The following is a 16,525-nucleotide window of genomic DNA, read 5'->3' on the forward strand; positions in this document are numbered from 1 at the left end:
CCGTGCCTTCAAGACACAACAGAAGTGATACAAATATAAATTCACAGAGACAGTGGCAGCACGCAGAGGGCCTGCAAACATCAAAATTAGATGTGGTGCCAGGGTTAAGAGCAAAAGTAGAAACAAGCCCTACTAATTAATCTAGAACATGCCTCCAACTGACAACCACTCACACAAGAAAAAACTGTTTCTTCAAATGGTGTCAAACTAGGTATTCAAACCACACTTAAGGGAAGGCCCCTTCTCCAGCCATAAAAGTTAAACACAAAACACAGTCAAAAGTATTTTTTGGAGATGTTTTCTTGTTTTAGTTTGACTAGCTTTTTGTTTTCTTTTGTTTTTGTTTTGTTTTGTTTGTATTCCTTCTGATGTTTTTGGCTCACTGATCTTTTGCTTATATTAGACAGTTTCTGATTTTGTGTTTTCATATGTGAGTGTGTGTTTTCTGCCTGTGTTTTCCATGATTTTCTTTTTTATTACTGTTTGTTTATTGTTTTTTACTCTAGATTGTATAATTTCTCAGGATTTTCTCATTGGTTTTAACAAACGAAGCACGTAATTAACTGTGCTAGAAGGGGGAAAAAGGAAGCAGGATGTGCTTCACCTCTCACAAGATTGATACATTTCTTAAATAAATGGGGACTCAGAGTCACTAGGATAGATATCTGGTGCAACACCCCTCCACAGACTAGTCACTGCCTCTCAGGAGTCAAGAGTCTTTTTACCTTAGTGACAAGATTGTTAAGGTAAGCATTTGACTTATGGCTAGGTGGCAAAACTTTAGTTATGACACAGCATTAATTTTAGTATTCAGGAAGCAGATGCAGTCTGTGAGCTTAAAGCTTCTTGGATTAAGATAGTGAGTTCTAGAACAGTCATGTCTATATAATAAAATTCTGTTTCAAAAAAAAATAAACACACCAAAAAGAAAAAAAAAATGGTTTGTATAATCTAGGCCTCAAAATGCTAATGTGTCAAATAAAGAAACTAAGATTTAGGAACATAATTTTCATTAACTCATTCACTGATTGATTAGTGAAGATGGCAGGGCTGCCACCTCTTTAAGTCTTCATTCATATGTGACTACAGAGGGACAGCCACTTTGCACATGCAAAGTGTCTTTCCTTTTCTAGTCTATTCTTTTCCTCCTCATTCATATTCTTCACATGAGCTAGCTGCAAATATCCAGCAGCAGATTACTGCAGACATCTTACTAAATGGAAAGAGGAGGTGGAAAGGGTGTCTACTACCCTGCCAGACTCCAATGCTAGTAGCCTATATTACCTGTCTATATCAACATGATTCTCGTAACTTTAGCATTCTATAGAATAGCAAAGAATTTTCAAGTTTGAGTTAGAATAGTGTATAAAAATTATTGAAAATGCAAAAATCTGCTCAGCAGACAAACACTGAAAATGGACAGAGCTTTGCTCTTCAACTGTCTGTCCAGCTAACTGTCAACTCTTTTAAGTCCATAAATAAATTACATGTTATTGAACTTTTCTTTCACTTCCAATTCTTCTGTCATTGTCACTGGCTTGCTGAAGTCTCCAATAAACTCTCAGTTTATCTGCCTGCTCACAACTTTGTGATTAACATTTTTCCTATCTAGCAAAGCGTTATTTCTCTCACAGATATTGATTCTCTCACGGTCAGTTTGATTTGATCTCATGGATCTTTGCACATCATTCTCTATGATTCTAATTCAAAGATGGAAACATCCTTTAGAAGTCAGAAGGCCTCTTTTCTCAATGTATCTATAGTTTCTTTGTTGAAAGTGTTATGATAAAGACACACAAAACCCGCCCAATTTATTTAGCAAACATTCTCAGTTTTATACAACCTCTTTTTTGTTCTCTTTGAAAAAATGACTATAATCACAAAATCCACATGATACATTTCTAGACAACATGTTTGACAACCATCTCACCTGTTGAAGGATCTGGTTGATTGGTACTGTTGTTCTTCTTATCGGGTTGCAAACCTCTTCAGTTTCTTCGGGCTGTTCTCTAACTCCTCCATTGGGGACTCTGTGTTCAGTCCAATGGTTGGCTCCACCTCTGTATTTGTCAGGCCCTGGAAGACCTTTGACCATTCTGTATCCTTTGTGATAATTACCTTATTCTCAAAGACCACATAGTGTATCTACAGTCTTCATGCCTACTAAACTATCTCTTCTTCTGGAACATTTTCTTTACATACACACACACACACACACACACACACAGAGAGAGAGAGAGAGAGACAGAGAGAGAGAGAGAGAGAGAGGGAGAGGGAGAGGGAGAGGGAGAGGGAGAGAGATTGAGAGAGAGGGAGAGAGAAAAAGAGGGGGGAGGGAGAGAGCATTAGAGACTAGGTTTTTTTTTGTTTTTTTGTTTGTTTGTTTTTTTTGTCTCTTCTTCCCTAGCAGATCATAAATACTTAGTTGGGTTTTTTGTTTGTTTGTTTGTTTGTTTCTTCTTTCCTAGCAGATCAGAAACACTTAGTTGTTTTAGTGAACAGGTAGATTGGAAATAAATGAGCAAATGTATCTTCACCTAAAATATATGAAACTATTTTTTCAGTAATGGTTAGTTTTATAAGAAATTATGAAATAAAATTTTGAAAAATTACCCATGTGAGTTAACTTCTTGTTATTGCTGAAATTAGACTTAAAAATGAACAAGAAAGAGTTTTACAAGTGAGAAAGCTGGATGCAGATATTCATGCTTGTTATCTTACTTCTCAGAATACTGAGGCAGGAGGATGGTTATAAATGTAAGCCATACAAAGGTACAAAGTGAGCACAAAGGCATCCATGGCTGTACAACAGCACACTGCTTCAAAATAGTGATGTAAATAAATAAAAAAAAAGAAGGAAGAGAAGTAGGGAGGGAGGAAGAATGGATGGAGGGGGGAAATAAGTAGAGAAGGAAGGAGGAACGGAGGGAAGAAACCAGGAGGGAGGGAGGGAAGGAAGGAAGGAAGGAAGGAAGGAAGGAAGGAAGGAAGGAAGGAAGGAAGGAAGGAAGGAAGGAAGGAAGGAAGGAAGGAAGGACGGGAAGATAGGGAGGGATAAGGAAGAAGGGAGGGAGGGAGGAAATAAGGAAGGAAGATAGAAGTGAGTAAGGGAGGGCAGAAGGAAGGGAGGGAGGGAGGAAGGGGAAAAGGAAATGGAAAACAAACAGAAGGGGAGAGTGATAAGGAAGCAAGAGGGGCAGGCACTGACTACTTTGTAGCAGAGTAGTTTTTGCAAGGCTGTTGAGTTGAAGGCTGATGAATGTCCTAATATTTATGTAGAATTTCTGACATTTATTTACTTTACTTTAAAACTGCCTATGAAGAAAATCTAGGTACTAACACATTTTAAAATTTGTTTATTTATTACTCATGTGTATTATGTGTGTATTGTTTGTGTTAGTATGTATTAGTTAGTATGTGTTAGTTACTCTTCCACCAACTCCCCATCCCATCTCCCATCCCATTTCCCCTCCCCTCTCCCCTTTGCCTTGATGAGGGTCCTCCTCCACCCATTCACCAACTCCCTCTTTACCCCTTCAGCATTCCCCTATGTTGGGGCATCAAGCCTCCCTCCCCTCCCATTGATATCAGATAAGGCCAATCTCTGCTACATATGTATCTGGAGCCATGGCTCCCTCTATGTGTGCTCTTTGGTTGGTGGTTTAGTCCCTGGAAGCTCTGGGTAGTTCAGTTCATTGATATTGTTCTTATAGGGTTGCAATCCTCTTTAGCTCATTCAGTCCTGCCCCTAGCTCTTCCAATGGAGTCCGTGGGCTCAGTCTGATGGCTGGCTGTTTCTGCATCTGTATTGGTCAGGTGTTTTTAATGTGATCCAAGTCCTTTAACTGCTGAGCCATGTTACTAGCTCTAGATGCCAGCACATAAGAACTTTTTTCTCTCATCTGACATGTACACCTAAGAGACTTGAGCTACAGTTTTCTACCCAGGCACAGTGGCTTTTGATGAAAAGCTATTTAAGTGTCAGAATTATTGGTATGAGGATCACTTTCCTACTAAATATCTGGGAAGGGATGCTTTCAGCTAACTCTGACAGAATTCTATTTATTACTTGACTTCATAGCCACTTGGGTAGTTTAGGAGACAGATGTTTTGGACAGACATTTTGTAGTAGCTGTCATTAAGTGCATTTTACTATGTGGTTGATTTGAAATCAGATTCCACAGCAAAATGTACTGAGATCTGTTGCTGAGTTTATAATGTGATTCACATACTCACAGTGAATGCTAGTTTATGAAGGTGCCATCAAGTTGTTTAAACCAACCGAAACATCACATTATACAGATGGTGTTGAAGGCATTACTGCCTGGAAAATAATTTGTGACATCTGTGGTTTTTCTCATAATCACTTTGAGTTTTGAGCCTTTTGTTCAGTGGTTCTTAAGCTGTTTCAAAATGGATGCAGACTCACAGCAACACTGAAATTGGTTTAATGAACAGTAGAAATAAAAGCAGTACATAAGATTGTTCCTTTATTTTTCATTACTTTAACATAACTGTTATGTTAAATATATTTTGATAGTTCATTTGCTTTCCTAGAATTTTAGAACTTTTTTAAATCAAGAAATCCATCCTTTAATTTTCACATTGATTTCCTACAATTGTTACTATGGTACAATCATAACTGTGTGTGTGTGTGTGTGTGTGTGTGTGTGTGTATTAACACATGTTCCATTACATAGAAGAGGAACTCAGAGGATGACTTGCAGATATATTTCCATTCACCATGTAATTCCTACAGACTGTGTTCAGACCTTTTTTTTTTAAAAGTTGGATGGCTAATATCTTCAACTAGTGAGACAGCTTGATAGCTCATGGTATTGTTATAATAACCTGTAAGTATACTATCCTTGAAGAAATGCATTCCTGAGCTTTGGTACAAATAAACCATTTATTTGGTAGACCTCATATCTATAGAGCTCCCCTTTTCATAATAAACTCCTAGAGGATTCTTTAGTAAAATAATAATTACTGGCTTTTATTATTTAGTTTTATACTGTTTCCTTAGATTTGCAATTAAAATATGGAGAAGAATCAATATCAATTTGTTTTTCAAAAAAACAAACTTCCATGTCATGAAATATAGCCTTTTAAAATTTAGCACAAAATTCTAAGTATTGAATAGTTTTCAGAAGTGAAAACAGAAATGAATGATCTTATTAGTTATAGGATAATTAGAACTTATAATTTCATGTCTCTTAAAGAATTACACATAAATGCTTACTAGTGTTTCATACTTTACTTAGTTTCTTAGTACTTAAGAATAATATTGGATATTAATGTCAAACAACTTTCATTCATTCATTTCCAAAGACCATTTTTCTTTTTGATTTCTCTATTATTGTTATCAAGTGTCTTTTTTAGAATACTTTTTAGACTTGGAATTTAATAATGATTATAATTTTTACAAATAAGATATTCAATTTTATTATTAGTCATCAACTATATGTTTGCCAGTCTTTTTAAATCTGGGAATATATTAATAACTTATAAGAGTAGTAATAGTACAATTAGTAGTCGCATAATTGAAATACTAGCTGATACCTATTGGGAAATGACAAATTTTATTCCAAAACGTTCATATAATTTGGGTTTTTAAATTTCAGAACCTCCCTCATGGTGGATTATTGTCCTAAAACTGAAATCAAACTAAATCTGGTTTTCAGTGTAATACTGTGGCATCTTCCCAACACTTCTTCAACATTAAAAAGCTTGATTTTTAAAGCAGTGTGTATTATAATAGTAAATTTCTATTAGTTCCAATGAAGCCTGAATTGAAATAAGAATTAAAAAATAATATGGCAAAATTAATTTATGATGTCTATATGGTGATATATAAAAAGTCTTATAGTATTCCTAGTTTTATGTAGCTCATATTATTTTTCTGTATATCTTCATGTGTTCTAGTTACAGGGAACTACCATGTACATATGAGAAAAGGTGATTCTTGAGTCATTAATACATATTGTTTGACCATGATGGAATGATTTGTTTTTCCATAATCAAAGTCTATATTGGACATGTTACAATTTAAGTCTAATATCTGATTTTAAGTTATTTCCTATTGACTTGAAAATTAATTTAAATGCACAAGAGTATTTTGTATTTCCTATATAGTTTCAGTAACTTCTTTGCCCAATCATTCTCCAGAGTTATATTTTTAATAAATGAGTGAACAAGTAAGACAAATGTACAAAGAAAAGATCTAGATATGTTTAGAAGTCCATAATGATTCCAGTTTGAGAGAAATCCCCAGAAACAATCATGGTAACCTACCTCATGAGGACGTTTGGACATCCCTTTCATTTTAAGATTAATTACAGCACTTCATGACCCACAAAATGTTCTAAGCACTTTATCATTTCCTTAAACAACAACTGGTGATCACACTTAGAGAAAACTCTTGAGACTGGAGCTACAGCCAGTTGATAGAAAACTTGTTGCCATCACACAATACCTCTTGGAAGGAATAGAAAGCATTGAGTAATTTTTTTTCATTTTTTTTATTGAGTATCTTCTTAATTTACATTGCCAATGGTAAAACCTTTCCCAATTTCCCCCCTCCCAAAAATCCCCCTCCCCAGCAATTCCCTACTCTTCCTCCAAACCCCTGCCTCCATGTATATGCCCCTCTATCCAATACAGTCCCACCTCCCCCCCAACTCCTCCCCCATCACTTTCCCTTTGTTGTGGCCTCGATTGTGTAATTTATAATACACAAAAAAGACATTAAAAGGTCAATTTTGGCATCTTTCTTAAGAAAAAATTAAAATATTTTGTTTTTATGACTTTATAAAAATTTTCTTGACTATAAGTCATATAACACAGAGAAGAATTGTTTGGGAGAAGGGGCAAGTGGTGTAGAGTGTTCATCCAGCTAGTACTGATAAGAATTTTCTTAGGCAATTCACAGAAAAATGTAGTAGGGCAATTGGGAACCACACATTCTCATCTGTCAGTCATTGTTGTTCTCTCTACATTGGCATGCCTAAGTCCTCAGCATTTTAAATCATCAAACATGGCCTCCTAAATTACTATCAGAAGTCACCACTCTCCTGATTCTAGATATCTAGAAATCACATGAAAGGAACTTATTTTACAGTCAGATAAATATTCTGGGATCAGAACATTGTACTACTGTTGGAGCTATGTAGGCAGAGAATGAGCCCCTGACAATTACCAAAACAAAATTTGTTATTCTCAGAAAAAAAAAAGGGATATTAGCTGGATCAATGATAGCAAGTTTTATACCATAGAGATTCACCATTGCAGTATGATTTTAGTTAAGTCTATTTGAAGTTTTTCTAAATTAGACATATACAATATATCTGTGTTGAATAAAAGTAAAATTCATTACTGGGCTAGTTGCCAGGTGCTGAAAGCAAAAAAGAAAAAGGTACTGTGGTTGTGAGCCCAGGTTCAGATCCAAATTAGTTAGCATTGGTTAATATTAAACCAAATACATAAGTATATTTGTCACCTGAATACCTGACTACTAAGATTACTTTATTTTATAACATTAGTAGTTGAATATTCTATTGTATTTTATGTGCCAAAGTTAGATTTGACCATTTTTTATTATGCTATGCTAGAAACAAAAGTTACCATAGGTAGAAAATACACATAATTTTATATTTAAAATAAAAATCTATCATTAATGCTTAAAATGTGACCTTTTGTTATCTCCACATTTTAGAATGTGGGAAAATATTTTAAGCTTATTTCTAATTGTAGTTGCTTAAACTGAATATAAACAGTTTCTTACTGTAAAAAAAAGTAGATCTAGGAATCCTGTCCAGTACAGTTAGTTTTGTTAATGTAATGTATATTTCACAAAACTGACTAGCTATTTTCATTTCTACATCTTTATTTTTTTGCTCTTCAAATTAGAATATAACCTAAAGTAAACCCAGGATGCTATTTTTTTTTTTGGACTGTTCTTTTAAATGACCTTTAATACACAGCATAACGAAATGTAAATTTTAATGACAAATCAAAAGTGGTTGCCTTCATAACATTCAATAAACTCATTTTAAAATTAAAAAATAAAAAATGGTAGCCAGACATGGTGGAGCACATTACTACAGAACTTAGGAGGCAGAAACAGGTAGATCCGAGTACAAGACCATCCTTGTCTACATAGGAAACTCTAGGACAGGACAGCCAGGGCTATGTAGATATCCTGTCTCAATAAGGAAGAACAAAAGGATCAGAAATTGACATTTTAATGATGCCCTTTTCCCAGTCTGAGTAACTTAAAATAATTTCCTTGACACAGGAGTTAGGGCCCAGCCCAGAAATATATTACCACCATCTCAAACACTTAAACTTAAGTCAACTGTGCCATTCTTGAGTCCCGGACTGAAGTGTGTAAGAAACTGTAGGAATACAACTTCCACACTCCCCCTACATCAAGTGAATAGTCAAGGTTTATAAATTTGACTGTGGCGAAACTAACCGCATACCAAAAAAAAAATTATATTGGAATAGTTTTACAAATTGCTATTTGCAAAGAAAAACAAACAGAAGATGCTCATGAAGGCAGGTAAGAAAACATGTGTAGTGACTTAAGAATCCATCCGCGTTTTTCACTCCAGCGGGAGCAGGCTGCCAGCCAGCTTGAGTCGTTCGATCCTTAAGTTGAAGGCTGAGGACATCTGAGCTTTCAAGTACTCTTTAACTTGTGTAATCTTCCTAGCAAGACGGGCTTCGTCTTCTTTGTGCCAGGCTGCCATGTTCAAAAGAATATTTTTCATTCGAGTCTGTGCTCTGGGTCGTCCAAAGATGATGATTTCAGCTAAGTTCCCAGAGTAGTCCACTCTCAGCAGGGTCTGGGTCATCCACTCTATTTCTGAGATTTCGGCTTGGTCTTGGCCAATGATCATTTTTGCCATCCAGTCTTCCATGTAGAGCACCAAAGGATTACTGAGTTCCTGAACTGGTAACCACCAGGGCTGCACAAGAAGTCGCAGGGACACAGGTGGGACATTGAGTAGCTTCTGAGAGTAAGGGTCTGGCTTGGCATGAGCCTCAGCCGTGTGGGAGCCCACACTGGAACCCTCCGAGTGCAAGCACCAGATAGTGTGCTCGCTGGTTGGCAGCAGGTCTAGCTTTTCAAAGCTGCTCAGCCTGGCCACGCCCCTTCTTGCTGCCCCCCCCCCCCATCAGAGTGCACAGCGCAAGTGCATGGGCTGCCTCCGCCCCCCCTGCCCCCTCCCCCCTGCACTGCGTCCTCTGTCAGGTCTTCAGACTGTCACATTCTAGGCCCTGCCCAGGGTACTGCTGACACAAAGAATTTGATTTGGTGGCTTAACTTGAATCACCTCCTTAATTCCATGTTACTTTCAAAGATGTGGCCCAGGGTAGGCTAGTAGAGTCTGTAGAATGTGTCTCTTCTGCTGTCTGAATTGTTACCTTTAGAAATCCTTTACACAGCTGATTCTTGTTTTAATCTAAAAGAAGTAGTTTTTGAAACACATAACAAGTTTGACAACTTTATTAATTTCAAAGTTCCTAATCGTGTGATTTCTTCAAGTGGAATTAATTCCTGATTAAGGCTTTAAAAAAAATCATTTTAAACCTAATACAATGATGTCTGTCACAGTTCGCATATCTGTTTCCTAGAGGACTTGTCCCTGTCCTGAGGGCTGCTCTGTCTCTGCCAGCAGCACTGACATGTCTGCCTGCCCACTGGAACGCGAACAGCTTCCCACAGGTCCATACATTTGTCTGAGTTATTTTCTGGAAATGCATCCAGATGAAGTTACATTTCTTCACAAGTACACACCAAGCCCACACCCCCTATTCTATTCTATATCTGTTTTCAGATTCCCCCAGGGAGCTGGAGCTAGCCAGGAGCGTTGTTTGTGGGCATCCATTTTTTCAAAGACTTGAGGAAGACAACATCCCTAATCATTCTCATCTGGATGACAGTTAATTTGTGATTTCCTTTTGTTTTGGACACAGAGGTTTTGTTTTGTTTTGTTTTGTTTTGTTTTTTGCTTTTGGAATCCTAGCTTCCAGGATGCTATTTTTAATCATAAACATGGTATTTAAATTTGATGAACTGGATAATGCTATTGACCAAATATTTATGTCTCCCAAAATGGTTATATTGAAGTCCTTATCGCTACTGCCTTAGTATTCATAGCTGTAGCTTAAGGCAAAATGGATATAGTGTCGTGAGATGAGTGCCTTGGAGGGGCAAAGGTAGTCTCTTCACTCCCTTTCAACTTTCCCCTGCTGGAAGGGCACACAGCAGGATGTCACTTTCTATAACAGAGTAGCAGAGTGTGAGTCCTCAATCTTATCTTACAGGTGCCCTGTTCATGGAGAGACAGTTTCTAAAGTCTGTAACAACATTGCTCTACTTTTCAGACACTGCTAAGAAAAATTAAATTAGAAGTTTACTCAGAAAAAAATAGATTGAATTAAAATAGAAAACATACTACTCACAACAGTTTCTATTTACTGTATCACATTTACCTTTAATTCTGCTTTTTACCCTACAAAGGTAGCATCCAGAGAGAATTCTGAACAAAGGGCAAAACTGACCATCATTACTAACAATTATTTCTTAAAAATTAAGAAAAAAAATCTTAGGTAATACTAGTCATATTTGTTTACAAATAACAACACTGCTTAGATTCTTCTATCATATCACCTATAAAATGTCAGTGGTTATCAAATAATAATAAGCATGAATTTGAAGCATTTTGAAGCAGAAATGTGAGCTCAAAAGAAAACACCTTATTGCCATCTGATGTGCATTTCTTTTTGGCATCCTGTTCTCACGAAAGTTCCTCCCAATGTTCCTTAGAGGAATGCTTGTTTTCAGCCAGGCCCATGATGTGAGAGGACTGTAACTCAATTTTCTGATTTAATAGTGCAGGGTTATTCAAGCACGAAATTGCCTCCTTCATGTAGAGCAATCCCCTTTGCCTGTCAAGGCAAGGCTGAAAAGCTTGATGTCTACTGTGATTACCGCTGTTGACCCAACCAATTGTTCCCGGGATCAGAGTTAAGCTTTTCTGTACGATCCACTGAAGAACCATCTCTCCAAACAGTGAAAGGTGAAAACAGGTGTGTGGATACTCTTAAGAGTCTTACCCCTGTATACTCACATTCTGGGTACAAACAAATTGTAGTAAATATTATGTATTAAATTGACTACATTGTTCTTCATAAGTATAAACAAATTTCTTTAAATAAAGTATCTACCGAGCTTAAGAATTACAGAAGAAATAATGTACCTTTGCTTTCTCTGTGGCCATCTGCTATTCAAGAACTAATGGAAAAAATGAGGTACAAGAAGAACGGAGGAGTGGCCCCTTGTTCTGGAAAGACTCAGTGAAGCAGTATAGGGCAAAACCAGAACAGGGAAGTGGAAAGGGGTGGGTGGGAGAACAGGGGGAAGGAAGGGGCTTATGGGACTTTTGGGGAGTGGGGGGCCAGAAAAGGGGAAATCATTTGAAATGTAAATAAAAATATATCAAATAAAAAAAAGAAAAAAAGAATTATGTACTAAAAATAAAACAACTAATGGAAAAAGAATTTTTCCTCAATAAATTAATTAAACACTGCACTGCTGGTTACTTACATTACAAATTTTGAAGCGTGACTATGTTAGTATTGCAGTACAAGCTACAATTGAAGGCATTTATATAGTTGGTGTGTTTTTCTCCAATAATAATAAGTAAACAGAATCATATGAAATTAATATTAGCAACATATATTTCATTTACCCAATGTATTTAGCAGATCATTTCATGGCTTATCTTTTAAGGTATCTTATAAGTATCCTTCTAGAGATTTTATTTTTATTTTTCAAAATTAAGATAAAATTACATCCCTTTTCCCACAAACCCTTACATATACTTCCTTTGTTATGTCTCAAATTAATCGACTCTAATTGTTTTGATAGATAGATAGATGATAGATAGATAGATAGAATAGAGAGGTGAATAATATGGATGTATTCAATGTATGCATATATATTAAGTATAGATATATGTACATATATGTGCACATAAATGCATATATAAATATTTCTAAATATATAAGTGCAAAACTGCTCTGAACAACTAATGTTACTAATATATATATATATATGTATATATATATATATATACATACTGATTTGGATAACCATTTCTTGGGGTTCTTCTCTGGGAAGGACTACTTCTCTACTCTCACAATTCTTAATTTTTCTAGGACTAAGGCCCCATAAGATTTTGCTCTTTCATAGTAACATGTTTATTGGTTTGTGTGTGTGTGTGTGTGTGTGTGAAACTGCTACTGTGTGTTGAGATCCCCTAAAACTGGAATACATACATACTCTGATGTGGTTGATCAGACTTGAACTCAGGATATTTAACTGCTATCCAATAGGTAACCCATAGGTTTATATTTTTCAAAACCTACTTTAATAAGGGTTCAATTCACCAATAAAAAGATATAGGCTAAGAAACAGGATATATAACAGGACTCAGCATTTTGCTGCACACATGAAACACACCGCAGTGATTAAACCAGACACTACCTCAAAGTTAAAGGCTAGAAAAAATTTTACAAGCAAATGTTTCCAAGAAACACATTGGAGAAGCCATTCTAATATCCAATAAAATATATTTCCAACCAAAAGTTATCAAAAAAATAGGTAGGGAAGGACAAACATATTCATCAATGGAAAAAAATTCACCAAAATGAATTCTTAATTCTGAATATCTATGCTCTAAATGCAAGGCCACTCACATTTGTTAAAGAAATATTACTGAAACTCAAAGAATTAATTGAACATCATACAATAGTAGTAGGAGTCTTCAACACACTATCTTCACCAAGGGACAGATTATGGAAACAGAAGCTAAGTAGAGACATAGTGAAACTAAGAAAAGTTATGAACCAAATTGATTTAAAAGATATCTATAGACTATTTCACCCTAAAACAAAAGAATATCACTGTTTCTCAGCACCTCATGATACCTTTTCCAAAACTGACCATATAATCAGTCAGTACGAAACTGACCATATAATCAGTACAAAACGAGCTTCAACAGATACAAGAACATTGAATTCATCCTATGTATTCTATCAGACCATTATGGACTAATGCTGTTCTTCAATAACAACAAAAATAAAAAAGAACACATACACATGTAAACTGAAATTTCTACTCAATATTCATGTGGTCAGGGAAGAAATAAAGAAGAAATCAAGATATTATTATTTGCAGATGGTATGATAGTATGCATAAGTGACCATAAAATTTTTACCTTAAAAATGTTTACTATAGCTGAAAAACAACTTCATCAAAGTGGTTGAATTTAAAATTAACTCTAACAAAACAGTACCCTACAACTACCCAAAGGAAACAAAGGAGACCATATTAGGGAAATGACACCCTTCACAATAGTCAAAAATAATATAAAATATCTTGGTAAGGCTCTAACCAAGCAAGTGAAAGATCTGTACAACAAGAACTCCAAGTTTCTGAAAAAAGACATTGAAGAAGACCTCAGGAGATGGAAAGATCTCCCATGCTCATGGATCAGCAGGATTAACATAGTATAAATGGCCATCTTACCAAAAGTAATCTGCATATTCAATACAATCCCCATCAAAATTGCAACTCAATTTTTCACAGAGATAAAAGGAGCAATTTTCAACTCCAAAGAACTGTATTCCAAAGAATATAAATGGAGGGACCAGTGGCTTCAGAAACCTATGTAGCATAGGATGGCCTTAAGTAACATCAAGGTGAGGGGAGGCCCTTGGACTTATGGAGGCTTGCTGCCCCACTGTCAGGGGATGAAAGAGTGGTGAGGCGGGAGTGGGTGAGTGGTGGAGGAGAACCCTCATAGAATCAAAGGGGAGTCAGTAACCAGGGAGGGGAATATCATTTGAAATGCAAACAAAAAATAATTAATAATAAATGGAGGATGCATGAAAAGGTATATGAAATCCTATTTTCATGCATTTTTCTTGTTGTTTTGCTTTGTTCCTGTTTGTGAATTTGACACAAACTAGTGCCATCTGGGAAATGGAATCACGTTTGAAAGAATACATCCATTGCATTGCCAATAGAACATTTTCTTGATTAATGGATTAGCCAAGGCCAGTCCAGTTTGTGCTTCCACTTAGTGGATGGTCCTGATTCTTGAGCAGTATAGGGAAACAGGATGAGAAAGTCTTAGAAACAGGACAGTACAGAGTTGCTTTGTGGCTTCTGCTACCATTCCTGCCTCTAGTTTCCTCTCTTGCTTTCCCTCAATGGAGTGTGATCCTGGATATGTAACCTTAATAAATCTCCCCAATTACTTTCAGTTCATAATGTTTGTGCTCTGCAACAAAAAACAAACTAAAACACTTAAAATCTAACATTTTCCCATCATTAAAATGGACCAAGAGCACACCCAACAGCAAAGGAGAGGATACTTGGTAGTAAAGTTTTAAGTAAGGGTAGCTAGATTAGAATGAAGAGAACGTATGGAATAGGTTAACTAAAACAAAGTACATATGAAGATGCCAAATGGAAATGAATTATTTACTAAATTGAATAAAGAATATATAATTTTTAATTAAATTTCTTAAGTAAGATATAAATATATATTGCTTTTAAACCATATACATACACATACTCTTATACATTCACATATACAAATATTTATTAAACTGGAGGTGCATGAATGAACAATACACTACTGCCAGAAAGCATAGTTCATTAAATGAAAGTCTCAATGCCAGGTACAAAATATTTTCCTAACAGTTATTGATCAAAGAGTCTCTGGAGGCTTCCAAATTAAGAGATTTTCTCTTAGCAATATACCATAATGAAATGATAGAACCTTACCACTAAAGAGAACATATGCTTTGGTTGCAAGTAGAAAGAAATAAAACTTGAACTTTCCAGGAAACAAACTCTCTCTCTCTCTCTCTCTCTCTCTCTCTCTCTCTCTCTCTCTCTCTCTCTCTCTCTCTCTCTCCCTCCCTCCCTCCCTCCCTCCCTCCCTCCCTCCCTCTCTCTCCCCCTCTATCTCTCTCTCAGCTTACGAAGGCTTCTTGGAAAGAAAGGAAATCTATGATCTTATCTACCATGTGACCCATCATGCTAAAATAACAATATGACAGGGAAGTTGTGCCCATTATACTACAGTGCCATGATATCAATTGCTTGATGATTGGATTTTCAGCTTGCTTTTCAGCAAAGATGCACAACTTTCTCATAAGCCAATGATTGGAAGAGCATAGGGCATAGGTTTGCTACATAATCATGCTGGCAAGCTATCTATTTAATATTTACTTGGCACCCATAGACCATTCCCAACTTTAGTAAAAAAAAAAAAAAAAGCTTGATTTTGTAAAGGACAGTAGCTAATCTCAAGGCTATAACTGGTCAAAATCCCTAGAATAAAAGACTGTAAGTATTCAGGAAGAAACATTATATCAACTCCTCCAATCCTATCCCATGGCCAAGGCTCAGGGAAGAATTGAAGAATGTGGATGTGGAGTGTGAGAGCTTGATGAGGAGCAGAGCTGTAACAGGTAACTTGTAGACACAACATGGTTATTCAGTTTACTCTCATCAGCTGTGGTTGCCTACAAATGATCTGCATCAAATCTACCTAGTGAAAATTCCACTTATTGTCCCACCCTTCAAAGAGGAGCTTTTGGCTGTTTGTAGCTTCTGAGATAAGCAGTGTCATTATTCTTTGAAGACTTCATAGCTGGTGGGTTGCCCAGGTCCCAGTGTATGTACCATTTACATATGGCCAGCACTAATGGAACTCAGAGATTATCAGTAGCAATAAAACAAGAGAACATGAGGTGGAGAGAGACTGAATAAGTTCACTAGAAAGACTTGCTGAGGAGGTAGTGGTGGATATGTATTATCAAAACAGACTGTATAAAACCATGGAATTTTCAAAGAAGAAATAAAATAATTTTATAAGGTAAAAATGACTAGCAAAAACTTTGACTTTACAGTGTCTTGTTTTTGTGTAATAGGTTTCCATTAACCTTTATTGCAGGGTAATTTTAAAACAAAATGTTCAAATATTAATGTTAAAACTGAATTTGGAGCCATGTGTAGCAGAGGATAGCCTTGCCAGGCAACAATGGGAAGATAGACCATTCTTCCTGTGAAAGCTCAGTGTCCCAGTGTAGGGGAATGCCAAGGAAGGGAGGAGGGAATGGGTTGATAGGTAGGGGGAGCACTCTCACAGAAGCAGGGGGAGGGAGGATGGGATTGGTAGTTTGTGGAGGGGAAACCATGAAAGGGGATAACATTTGAAATGTATCTAAAATATCCAATAAAAGAAAAGAAAAAAATGAATTTGGAGGAGGCTCACAGAGAATTAAAATTTAACCAATAAAGATTAATGTAGACAAAAAAATACTCTACGTCCTAGCACACATGTTTTGATTTGGTTGGTTGCTTATATTTGAATCACACAGTAAATACAGATGTATCCATGTTGTTTCCTCAGAAATTCCTGCAGCCTCTTCA

General features: G+C 36.2%; 1 protein-coding gene and 1 pseudogene across 1 annotated transcript in view; one reads left to right on the plus strand and one right to left on the minus strand.

Moving 5' to 3' along the window:
• The window catches only part of Galnt13 (polypeptide N-acetylgalactosaminyltransferase 13), a 604,615-nt gene that overhangs the window by 228,686 nt on the left and 359,404 nt on the right, over nucleotides 1–16,525 (plus strand). The gene's annotated exons all lie outside the window — the stretch shown is intronic.
• Nucleotides 8,586–11,072, minus strand: LOC127686422 (oocyte-expressed protein homolog; annotated as a pseudogene).

This window comes from Apodemus sylvaticus, chromosome 5 (genome assembly GCF_947179515.1).
Source record: "Apodemus sylvaticus chromosome 5, mApoSyl1.1, whole genome shotgun sequence".
In the NCBI taxonomy this organism is placed as follows: domain Eukaryota; kingdom Metazoa; phylum Chordata; class Mammalia; order Rodentia; family Muridae; genus Apodemus; species Apodemus sylvaticus.